This window comes from Oryx dammah, unplaced genomic scaffold (assembly GCF_014754425.2).
Source record: "Oryx dammah isolate SB20612 unplaced genomic scaffold, SCBI_Odam_1.1 HiC_scaffold_13, whole genome shotgun sequence".
Taxonomy (NCBI): Eukaryota; Metazoa; Chordata; class Mammalia; order Artiodactyla; family Bovidae; genus Oryx; species Oryx dammah.
The window spans coordinates 7,618,717-7,631,101 of record NW_024070197.1 but is presented as its reverse complement, the minus strand read 5'-3'; the positions used below and the strand labels follow the sequence as shown (position 1 = coordinate 7,631,101).

The 12,385-nt window shown below is 43.5% G+C and overlaps 1 pseudogene; it reads left to right on the top strand.

The window, feature by feature from the left end:
* Nucleotides 1-1,712: 1,712 nt before the first annotated feature.
* Nucleotides 1,713-9,531, top strand: LOC120873066 (annotated as a pseudogene).
* The last annotated feature ends 2,854 nt before the right edge of the window (nt 9,532-12,385 follow it).

The following is a 12,385-nucleotide window of genomic DNA, read 5'->3' as shown; positions in this document are numbered from 1 at the left end:
TAACTTTATGCAATACTTGTATTGTGGAGGTCTGGAACTGAACCTGGAATATCTCTGAGCTATGCCCGTACAGATAACCCCATATTTGTCCTCTAACCAAAATCTTCTCCAGATTCCTCTTTCCAGTTGAGTTCTTTATGTCTGTACTAAGATACCCACCTCAGAATGGTTGTGTCAAAATACAAACGGATTTTCCTACATTAAAAATCTGTCTCCCTGGTGTTCCTCAACAACTTAAGCTGGAAATTCTAGTCATTTAGGCCAAATACCTGAGGAAAATCCTTAATTCCTCCTTTTTACTTTCATTGAATTCAACAATGAATGTTGTTTTTTCCTTCTCCTAGATGTACCTTGAGTTCTTCGACTTGTCCACATGTACGCTGTTGTTGCTCCAGACCAAGCCACTGTTGTCTCTTGCCTGATTACTTCATTAACTTTCTCTCCCACACTTCTTCCTCTCCCATCACTATCCATGCAACAGTTGGCAGTCTTTTGGAAATATAAATCAGAACCCCCCTACCTCCTCAGAGCGTCTAGTGGCTTGTCACTAGTCTTGGCATTAAATTCAGATTCTTCTACCAGATCTACATAGTATGACTTCTATCTACCTTTTGAACTTTAAGTTTTCCTTCTCCCTATGTAACTGTTCCATTCAGGGCCCACTGGCTACCTTTCTATTTCTTGACCTGGCCTAAACCTTTCTTTTGTCAAGGCTTTTGCACTGCTGTCATACTTGAATGAAACATGTTATTTACATGAAGGTGCTTAATTTTTATTCCTAGTTTCTTGGCTCACCTTTTATTTCCTCACAGGTAATTACCTGTTTCCCATTGTTCTTTTTCATATGCTGGGAACCACTTTTCAGTGTGAAGTTGTCTTATTTCTTTGCTTCCATTTTGTTCTCTTTTGCTCAGGGGAATGCAAAAAATGTGTTTCTCTTTGGTGTGTATTCAGATGCTATGACAGCACATGATACATATTAGACATTCAATAAATATTGGGGGAGAGAATGGATACATCCTCCCTCATGTTAGATCAGATGTCTCTCCAACTTATTTTATTTTGTGTTAATGACACACATTTCTATTTTGTCCTCTTTTGCCGGTTTTGGAAGGATCTCTTTGGAGAACACCAAAAACTTTACTGATTGAGAATTGTCTGCCACTGATTCTGTATCTTTTTTTTTTCCTTAAGATGTTATGGCCTTATTGTGTTTCCCCCCATTTTCCAGAAGTAAATTTATACTTAATGATTTTTTTCATATGACATAATTGTCATGGAGAGCTAGCCCAAACCATTTCATTTTAGAAGCAGTTTTATTGCATAACCTAATTCTGAAAATTCATTTTCTTTCTAGAAGTTGGTGATCCTATGCAGCAATCTTTGGAAATCCAATACAAGCATAAAAAATATGGAAAAAGGCCATGAACTCGGTTCTTTGGGAAATATTTTTTGTCTGCATGGAAATCTTGTTACTTTAAGGTAAAGCCATGATAAGTTTGACATACTGAACTCTAATTTAGATTTAGTTAACCAGAATAAAAGCTCCATAGCAAAGAATCCTGACAAGTTTAATAAATACAAGAAATCATTTCTTCATAGTAAGCATAAAAAACATTACAGTAATTAAATGCAATAAACATGGAAACACTCTCTGCACCAATTCAAAACTCAGTATACATCAGCTTGAAAAAGGAAAGAAACATGAATGTATGGAATGTGGTAAAACATTCATCAAAAAGTCTCAACTAACTGTACACCAGAGAACACATACAGGAGAGAAGCCATTATAAATGCCTTAAATGTGGTAAAGCCTTCTGCAGGAAGGCAGAGCTTAATATACACATGCAAGTTGAATGAGGAGTAAAACCCCATGCATGCAGTGAGTGTGGGAAAACCTTCTCCAGGAAGTCTCAGCTCCTTGTACATCAGAAAACTCACACGAGAGAGAAACCCTATATGTGCAGTGAATATGGGAAAGGCTTCATCCAGAAGGGTAACTTCCTTATACATCAGCGAATTCATACTGGAGAGAAGCCCTATAGATGCAAAGAGTGTGGTAAAGCCTTCAATCACAAGCCATGTCTCGTTGCACATCAAATATTTCACACTCGAAATCCTCCCTATGAATGCAGTGAGTGTGGAAAAGCCTATTTTCAGAAGTCTCATTAGACATCAAAGAGGTCACACAGAAGAGAAGTCCCACAAATGCAATGTGTGTGGGAAAAGCTACTCCACGAAGTCCATACTTAGCAGATACCAGAGAGTCCATACGGGAGACAAACCCCATGGGTGCACCAGCTGTGGGAAAGCCTTCTGCCACAAATCCTCCACATAAGAGAACTCATACAAAAGAGAAACGGGTCGATTCAGTCAAGGTGGAAAAGGATTCTTTAGAGAGCCATGACTCATGTACCACAGAACCCAAACAGGAGAAAACCTCTCTTGAGACAGTGACAGTGCAGGGGCCTGCTATGGCAGTGCAGGCATCATTAAACATCCATGGGCTCCTTGCCCAAGGGAATGTGGTTCTTGTGGGAGAGCCTGTGGCCAGATGTGTCCCTTCAGGAGATGGCGGAGAGTTTTCACAGGAGAGGAACCTCATGAATGTTGTTAATGTGGTACTGTCTTCAGTTACCAATTCTGTCTTTTATGTCACAGGAAACATGTAAGGAGGAGTGCATTCAATATCAAGTCTTTGGAGCAAATTTTAGCTTTTTATGTAGTTGAAAACTGTCACTGAGAGAATGCTAATGAATGTAGCGATAGTGGAAAGGTCAGTCAGTCAGTCAGTGTTAGTCGCTCAGTTGTGGCTGACTCTTTGTGACCCCATGGACTGCAGCCCACCAGGCTCCTTTGTCCATGGAATTCTCCAGGCAGGATTACTGGAGTGGGTTGCCAATCCCTTCTCCAGAGGATTTTCCCAACCCAGGGATCAAACCTGGGTCTCTCCCATTGCAGGCAGATTCTTTACCATCTGAGCCACTAGGAGAGCCCAGTACAAAGATATGTCTCATTAAATATCAGCAGCTCTTAGTAGATTGAACTGTAGCAAGCTTCACTTTAAAAGCATCATACATTCACATCAGAAAGAAATTTGGGGAAGGCAAATATGTCCAGTCCATAAGACCACCCTCATGTTTGATTATTCTCTGAAAGCACTGACTCAAAATTTAAAAAACCCCGCCGAAACCTCAAAAACTCAAAAAGAAAAAAAAAAAAAAGAAAAACTCAACAGCTGCTATTCTTATGATTACAAGTTATGACAGTGAAAAGTTACAGATTAGCAAGTCTAAAAGGTGCTTAAGGCAGACTTTAGGAGAAACCAGGTACATCCATTGTGCTCCCAGTGGAGTTGTATGGACTCCGTGTAATTCTGCCAGCAATGATGTAACAACTCATGTGCATATTGCCAAGCAGAGAAACTCACCTGAGCCTTTGTACCCGGGGACTTGAGGGGTCAGTAAGGGTGCTCCTTATGCCAGCATGGAGAAACCACATGACTGACTTTAGCCTTTCAAGCTCTAGCCTTCTTGAAGTCAAACCAATACAGCATGGTCCAGAGACCCCCAGGCAAACAGTAGCAAGTGTTCACCAAAAATCATTGCTGGCATAAACTGTATGACATGGTTCAAACCCCAGGTATACAAAGATGCTCTTGGCAGGCAGGCTGTTCCAAGGGCTTAGAGGTTCCCTCTTAGGTGCGGATCAAAAGCCAGGCCTTTATTTGGAATGTGCAGGATCTGAACACCCCCAACCTGCCAAGTCACCTTCTAATTTGCACACTAGTGAAAACAGTAAGGTTTTTAATAACATTGTTCCTCATCGTGTGTCAGAAATAAATGTCTATGGATACACGAAATGTGTAGAACCTTTAGCAGAAAGGCAGCCAATCTCATAAAGGAGATAAGCTTGTGATTGCAGTGGAAATTTGGAAACTTGATGACGTAAAACTACCCTCATTTTCCATCATATTAACACCCTTAATGTGTGTGTGGGTGTTTTCATTGTTTGGCTGCACCCCCTACGGCATGTGGAACTTCCCTGACCAGGGATCAAACCCATGCCCCCTGCAGTGGAAGCATGGAGTCTTAACCTCTGGACTGCCAAGGAAGTCCTTAGTGTGTAGTTTGATAGAGAAGGACTTTTTTCATTGCTAGGGGATGACTCCATAACTCACCTGATGATGGTTCATAGGCAGTGTCACATTGTACCTATTATATCTAAATCTTTGGTCACCTTTCTTAGATTCTTTTAGAAGCAAGTTGCTAGGCCAGCCCACACACAGTGGGAGAGTTGCACATCTTTGAGGGCCTTCTTAGAGTCAACCTGCCCGAATAATCACCAGGGAAAAAGATATTCTTTGTGGGAAGTTGCCATGGTTTCCTGTTTAAACAGCACTTGAATAGAACCTGGTGTTCTCTGTGTCTCCCCAACCCCACCTTGACCCAGCCTGGCCATGCAGAGCCAGCCTTCTGCCACTGCCTCACGGCACCCTTGGACCACTCCCAAGGTGTCTGTTGCTGCTCCAGTGCAGTGAGCCGCTGCCTCTCAGCCCCCTGATGTGACCACCACTTACCCCTCGCAGGGGCCCCAGCACTCCCGCCAGGATTTGGAGGCTGCCAGATCCACCTGGAGCCTCTGAAGTTTACCTGTCCACCTCTTACTACCCTGATGGCAATGATGTGGCTTTGAGAAACTTTGTCAAATGTCTTCCTAGCCAGTCTCGCGAGAGGAGGGAACATGCTGAGAAGCTAATGAAGCTGCAAGAACTTCAGGTGGCTGCATCTTGCTCTGGTGTATCCAGAAACTGGAAATGACTCAGAGTGGGCTCAGTAGAATGGAATGTGTGTTCCACTCAGAAAAGGGATGAATCAGTCACTACTGGAACTGCACACGTTATGATACCTACTGAAAGATGAGCCTTGCTTGTGTGACAACCTGAGCAGGTGAAACACACCAGAACTGAGTGACCACGTAACCGACTTGTGTGTGGTAAGTGTTCCTGAATCGGGTGTGGCAGAGTGTTTCTGACAGGTACACCCAAGGATGATGAGAGCTAAGCATTAGGCTGGCTTCCCAGTGGCCATGGGGGTGACTTCCATGGTCACCATGGTAGTGCATCCCTTTTGGGTTTTCCTTTACCCTTTCTGTAAGTTATATAATACTAAAGCACTAAAGCATCCACTTAACTTTTTTTTTTTTATTTGCCTGTTCCTTCAAATTTGGTACCTAGAAAAAAAAAATAGACACATTAAAGACCCCAGTATATACTCAGATTCCAGTACCATTGAGAATACCCAGTCTCATGGGAGGAGGGCCCTGACTAAGAAAATCTCATAAATGTCACCTTGTTTGTTACATAGGAGGGATTTAGCTAGAGGTCACTGCTTACCAGTTATTCACTTGAAACTTTGTGCTGAGTCAGGACCCTGGAGGATGAACAATTACTACCCGCCCCTCCCCCCCCACCAGTTTCTCCCCCCACTGCTCTCTTCTCACTTCCCCCTCTCCACCCTGGAATTCTTCTTCCACTCTCTGAGGAGAGTATATGGCTGGCTGCTGCCAGAATGCCTGAGGACATGGGATGAAGATGATACTGAGACTGGACAAAAACTGAAAACACCAACTGTTTTCTCTGCAGCAGGGAGACAAATAGGAAAAGGCAAGGCCCATCTCCATCTTCATTCTGCCTATCTGTTCTTTTTAGTACCCCCACATTAGCAGAACTTATTATGAAGCTGGCAAGAGAATCTGGTTTGTGCTATCAAAATGCAGATAGTGGAAGAGTAGGTTGAGAGGTGAGAGACAGTAGCTAAATAATCAGGCCAGCAACCTACTTAAGTTGAGATTAACTGTGGCACATGCCCCCAGCCCTGCAGTTTACAGATATTACAGTTCACTTACAGACAAGTGCAGATTGAAAATATATTTATGAATGATACATATTTAAATAGTCCTTGAATATTTGCTCTATGTAAGACAATCTATTAGTAAAGTTACTAGTCATGATTTGTGTGTTGTGTGTATATGGGGTGGGATTTGTTAGTAACTGATAAGATTTATGACACAAAACACTAGTATGGTTTATGCCCCTATAATCTGTTCTATATATTTTGTTTGTTTTTTGTATGTTCTTATTTTAGGGACAGATACACAGTCTGAAATCATGCAAAGTGAGGAAAGGGAAGATCCTTGAAGGTGCTGGAATTACTGATCATTGATATGGAAAAAGATGAAATTAGGTCCCTGCTTCACATTAGGCTTCCCTTGTAGCTCAGTCGGTAAAGAATCTGCCTGCAGTACAGGACACCCGGGTCCGATCCCTGGGTTGGGAAGATCCCCTGGAGAAGGAAATGGCAACCTACTCCAGTATCCTTGGCTGGAAAATCTCATGGACACAGGAGCATGGTGGGCTGCAGTCCCAAAATGCCACAAAGTGTCGGGCACAACTGAGCAACTAACACTTACTCACATTGTACATCAAGATCCATTCTCGTTAGATCAAAGACTTAAATTTGAAGGGTAATATTTAAAGAATACAATTTGGGGGAGAGAATTGGACTCTGATCATTTCAAAAGCCCTCTTTCCAGTGGCTTCCAGCCGTGACATACACCCAATAATTGAATCTTGGAATTGCCCAGTACCTGACCACAAGGACCTTCCCATCACTGGTTTCTAAAGAATTCTTTTTTAAATATTTTTTAAAGTTTTTTTTTCTTTTTTGATGAGGACCATTTTTAAAAGCCTTATTGAATTTGTTACAGTATTGCTTCTGTTCTATGTTTTGGTTACTTTCTGAGAAGAATGTGGGATCTTGGCTTCCTAACCAGGAATCGAACCCACACTCCTTGCATTGGAAGGTGAATTTTTAACCACTGGACCTCCATGGAAGTCCCCTGTGATGTTTCTTAGTCATGGTTTTGGGAGTCAGAATGTGTGTATGATTCTGGCTATTTGGTCCATGGCTTGAGGGTGTTTGAGTTCATTTTGCCCAGAAGAAACAACCTAAGTTAATAGATTAACGATGATATCTACAACAGCAATTTTATTACATTAAAAGTGTTATTGACAGCAGCAGTCTCAGTCATCTGACTCTGGTGGATTAGTGTTCACTTAGTTCAGGGCTGGGGTCAGAGAGTATAAGGGAATAAAGTTCTGGACAGAGATTAATCATAACTCAGTAGTGATACCAAGCAAGACCTTGTGGGGTTCCTGGGCATGATAGCCTTTCTGTGTCCCCCACTTCTAGATGATAGAAAAGAGGCTTCATTTAGCCTTCATGACCCTTCCTGAGTTCCTTCCTGCAGGTTCAAATGGATACTAATTAAAGAAGGGAAGGAATGCAGAGACAAGAGAGAACAGTCTGGAAACAATAGTGCAGCCCTGGAGCCAGAGTCCTGTTAGTGTTGGTAGCTCCATCCTTTCTGATACTTTGCAACCCCAGGGCCTGCAGCCCGCCAGCTGCCTCTGTCCATGGGATTTCCCAGGCAAGAATATTGGAGTGGGTAGCCATTCCCTTTTCCAGGGGATATTGTAGGCAGATTCTTTACCGTCTGAGTCACCAGAAAAGCCTGGGCTGGCGCAGAGTCCTGTTTCCCCTCAAAGTGTAGTGGTGGCCTCCCCAACCAAACCCAAAGCCTGCTAGGCTTCTCCTTCCCTGGCGCCTGCGTGCTTCGAGGCAGGAGCTGCTCCATAGCCCGTCTCTGTGGGCGGCGGCACCTAGCCCACAGGCTGCCCTGCTTGGGCCATCCACCCACTGTGCAAGCGGGCAGGTGGGAGTTACACTCCGGAGGCACCAGCTCCCAGGCCACCCCATTTGGTCACGAGCTGGCTGGCGGGGCCGGCGGCAGGCTGAACCCACAGTGCCTGCCGCTTCAGACAGTGATCCCGGTTAATGGGCCCATCAACTGCCTCTGCGTGGCCACCGTGGTCTCTGCAGCCTCTATGCCTCGCTCCATTGAGGGCTGGAGCACGATGTTGCTGGAGTGGCCAATACTTCTTCGGACTCAGCTGCTTTTTAGAGTTGCCCCTTTCCGCTCCTGCTCCCTGTGTAATGGCAGTGAGCCAGGCACAGGCTCTAGCGGGCTCCTTCAGCCATTGGCTGGTGCCACAATGGGTCCCGCCCATGAAGAATCTAAGCCACTCCATTTTGTTAACAGAAAAACTCCATTTTGTAAGGTTCTGGGAAAAGAGCCTTTGAAAATCCCCTGACCTTACCCCACCACCCATGAGCCAATCGGACCCCAGACCAGAATCTCCTGACTTAACGTTCAGGAACTTGTGGTCTACCTAGGTAATAGGGACCAATCAAAAACCAACACACAACCCTTCGAAAGAAAGTGACCAATCAGACGTCCCCCTACCTAGAAATTCTTTTTTTCATGAACACTCCCTATATAAGCAGTGTAATCCAAAACCTGGGGCTCCTCCCTATAGCCGCTGCATCAGTAATGGTGGGAGCCCCAGCTCGAGCTTGGTAATAAAAACTCTCTTGCTTTGGCATCAGATATCGGCTCCCTGGTGGTCACTGGGAGATTTCGTGACTTGGGCATAACACCCACAATCAAGGATCGCTAGTGAGCAACTGCCAACCAGGGACCGTTAGTGGTCAGTGGCACAGTGGGCCCCTTTCCCTACCCGTCTTGTATATAAAAGGAGCTCAAATTCCGACCAAGAGCTGACTTTTTGAGATGCTAGTCTGCCATCTTCTCAGTCTGCTAGTTTTCTGATTAAAGTCGTTACTCCCTGTCCCAACTAGTCTTGGCCTGTCTTGCATGGAGCAGAAAGAACTTGGGCTTGGTAGCAAAATAATTCACACCCTGTCAGTTAAGCTGTGTTGCAGATACTGAAACTTCACCAGGTGGGAGAATTTAATTATATTACAGCTTGTGCTGCACACAAGTACTTAGACCCCTGACCGCTTGAATCCAGAAGGTTCACTAGATTGATGCCTACTTTCTTCACTACCAACCAATCAGAAGAGTGTGCATGAGCTGACCACGCCCTCTCTGAGCCCTTACTATAAAACCCCCTTACTACCCTCTTCAGGACACAGTTTTGAGGGGTTAGATTGCTGTGGGTCCTTTTGCCTGGCAAAGCTGTAAAGCTATTCCCTGCTTCATTCAAAACTCAGTCTCCAAAATCAATTCAGTGTTGGGGTACAGATGCTGACTTCGGCTTTAGTAGGGGAACTCAGTTTTAGGGGGACCCAGTTTAATCACCTCAACTTCTCCAAACCTGGACTTTTTTCTAGAGCCTTCTCTAGCCAAAAACTTTCTCAGGGTCTGCCTATTGACCAGACTCTTCTCTGCTAAGGATAAAAGACCTCAGCCAGTTGGACACAACCACTTCCTTCAACATGGCCACAGCCTCCTGTGACAGACTCGGTGGACACAGGCATTTTAGGTCTTGGTCCCACTTAATTGACAGAGAAGAAGCCTAGGCTGCATGGTCAAAGTCCGTATGTATGCCACACTATTGATGGCACTTGGGGAAATGGAGGCTTCAGAGCTCAGGTGTCCGGCTGAAGAGATTGCAGCTTCAAAAGAGAGTGCAGCTTCAAAAGAGAGCGCAACTTGGAAAACAGATTCTCCACAGGCGCTGACCACCATATTGCAGAATCTGGTTTCCTGGCGGTTCATCACGGGACGGGTGGCTGTTGCTGGCTCTCAGGTGGTTTGGAGTTTTGGAGTGTTCTCTGCCGAGTGTTCGCTGCTGAGGCACTGCGGCGCTGCCAGGCGACCTGATTCGGAAGGTAGACTTTGGAAGCCTATTGTTTCAGCCGCATTAGTGAGAAGACCTGGTAAGAGGAGAGACTTCTTGGCGTTACATGTTGTTTTGGTAGGGTCAGTGGCAACAGTCTGTGAGGGTCGAGGAAGCGGGTGTATTGGGTTGCTAGGCCGTTTGTTTAGTAAATAATCCGGGACTGTCCAGGAGTACTGAGATAAGTGATCTCTGCAGGTTTTCATTGCGTGAATCTATGGTTCAGTGATGGAGGGAACGGCATGGGATCAGCGACGGCATGGTGAATCCGCGGGTTCAAATTTCAGGGCCTGGAGAATGAGGGGTGGACGTTTACAAGGTCGCTGATGGGGAAGTCTGTGAGAGCTGGTAACCGACGCTGTCTGTATGGTCGCGGATAGGACTTACGGTTTGTGATGGGGAGTCTTGAGGTCTATTATGGGAGAGTGCGGGTATTACTAATGTGGAGGTCTGGGGACCTCATAGAGGTTGAGGATGAGGTATTAGACGGCAGTGATGGAGTTGTTGAGGGATATTAGGGGCTTGGAGGAGGGTCACTGATGGGTACTGGAGTCAGCGTTTAGAACTACTACTGGGGCGGGCAATGGAATGGGATTGGTATCAGCATATTCTCATGACTGGGGAGTCCTAAGTATCAGTGTCTGACAGGTGAGCTCATGGAAGTCTTTGCTTTGGGAGGCCTGTGGGGTTCGAGATTGGGGAGGGACTCCCTGGAGATCCTTGGTTTGAGTTTCCAACCTGTATAACCGGAAGGAGCTTTGTGTTGTGACATTCTCCCCCCAGTTCTTCAGCATTTCACCAGCTGTTCCCATCAAGCCCCTCCTCACACCTACACTTCTGTTCATGTCTTCCTTTGCCTTGATCACATCCCTACAAAAATTTAAAGCATTTTAAAATGATCAGAGCTTGAGGAAATCTAAAGTGATATTTGCTTGTATTTTCGTACACTATCTCTGTAAGGATTCACCAAAGTAGGAACAGAGGAACTGGGTGGCTGAAGGACCTCAGGTGAAGATGATGCCCTTTGTACCTGGTGAATGTTGAACCATGTGGACTATTTCTTTCTTTTTTAAAATATATTTTTAACTGGTATGCTTATGAGATTTTGTCTTTTATTACCTAAAAACTGTATATTGCTTGATGAGGATAAGATGTATGTAAAATATTAAATTATTTTCTTTCAGAACATGTTTTTAGTTTTCCTGTAGGCCAGTGATCTCTTGGATATGGTCCTTCTCTTGTTTCTACCTGGTAATCATAGAAATAATGACATTGATTCTGATTGTATTCATGCTTCTTCACCATAATTTTTCACATTTAAATATTTATTGTCATTTTACAAATAGGCAGAATTTGCTAATTTTGTTCACATAGGAGGCATTTATGATAATTTTAAATTTTGTTTTGTTTAAAACTTTTTGGTTGCTGTCTTTCTTGTTATTCCTAATTCTGTCTTGAGGAATTTATCACACTTTCCATTGTGATTCCCTATATGATTTTCTCTTTTAAGGCAAACATAAATAATTGGAAAGAATATGTGCATCTTTTAACTACTTTGATATATTGCTGAAGTCTGTATTAGTTTTAATATTTAGACCATATATACAGTATTTTCCTACATTGTCGCAAAATTACAGTGGTATGTTAACATTGTCTATCTCAGTGGTGTTCCTGCCAAACATTCTTTTTTTTTTTTTTTTAAACAGTGTTTGTTTTATGTGATTTGGTTCCCTTTGACTTGCTACATAAAGCAACCACACTGTAACTTCTAACTCATGTTATTCTATGAATTTTTACTTTATCCAATGAAATGGATCTCATCTTAAATTTTTTTACTGGTTCCTGTTACTATTATTCCTCTTGATTCCCAATTATCTACATTTGCCTGGGCCTGATATACTTTGTCTATTACAGGTTATTTTCCCTGGACAGTTTTAAGGGTGTGAGTGTCTCTGAGAACCAGTCACTTACTAGATTTTGTTTTCTTTTTATTTATTCCAGTCAGTTCTGTCTTTTCATGGATAGTTTTACAGTTTGCATTTGCTGCCCCAACCCTGTACTGTGTGTCTCTCACTTCTGTTTTACTTCTTCTTAAAATTCTCTCTGTTTCCTGGTAGTTTATTTTCCTTTATACTTCCTGTTACCTAGATCATAAATTTTTAGCTTTTAATTTATGCAGTGGTTTAGAAGGCACACCTTGTTTCTATATATCTACTGGAAGTTCCCTTAAAGTTCTCCAGAAATATTCTTGGATTTATGTTGTTCTAATTAGCAAAGTGGCTGACAAAAATATAGGTCTGTTTTATCTATATTCTTTCTACTTTCTATTCTAGCTAGTTCAGCTTAAAAATTGTTTTGTTTTTTATTTTATTTTATTTTTGGTTGCACTGGGTTTTTGTTGTTGCACGTTGCACTTTCTCTAGTTGGGGTAATCAGGCACTGCTCTTCGTTGTGGGGTGTGGGCTTCTCATTGCAGTGCCTTCTCTTGTTGCAGGGCATAGGCTATAGGTGCACAGGCTTCAGTAGTTGCGGTACATGAGCTTTGCTGCCCTGGGGCATGTGGAATCTTCCTGGCCTAGGGATTAAAGCCATGTCCCCTGCACTGGTAGGTGATTCTCA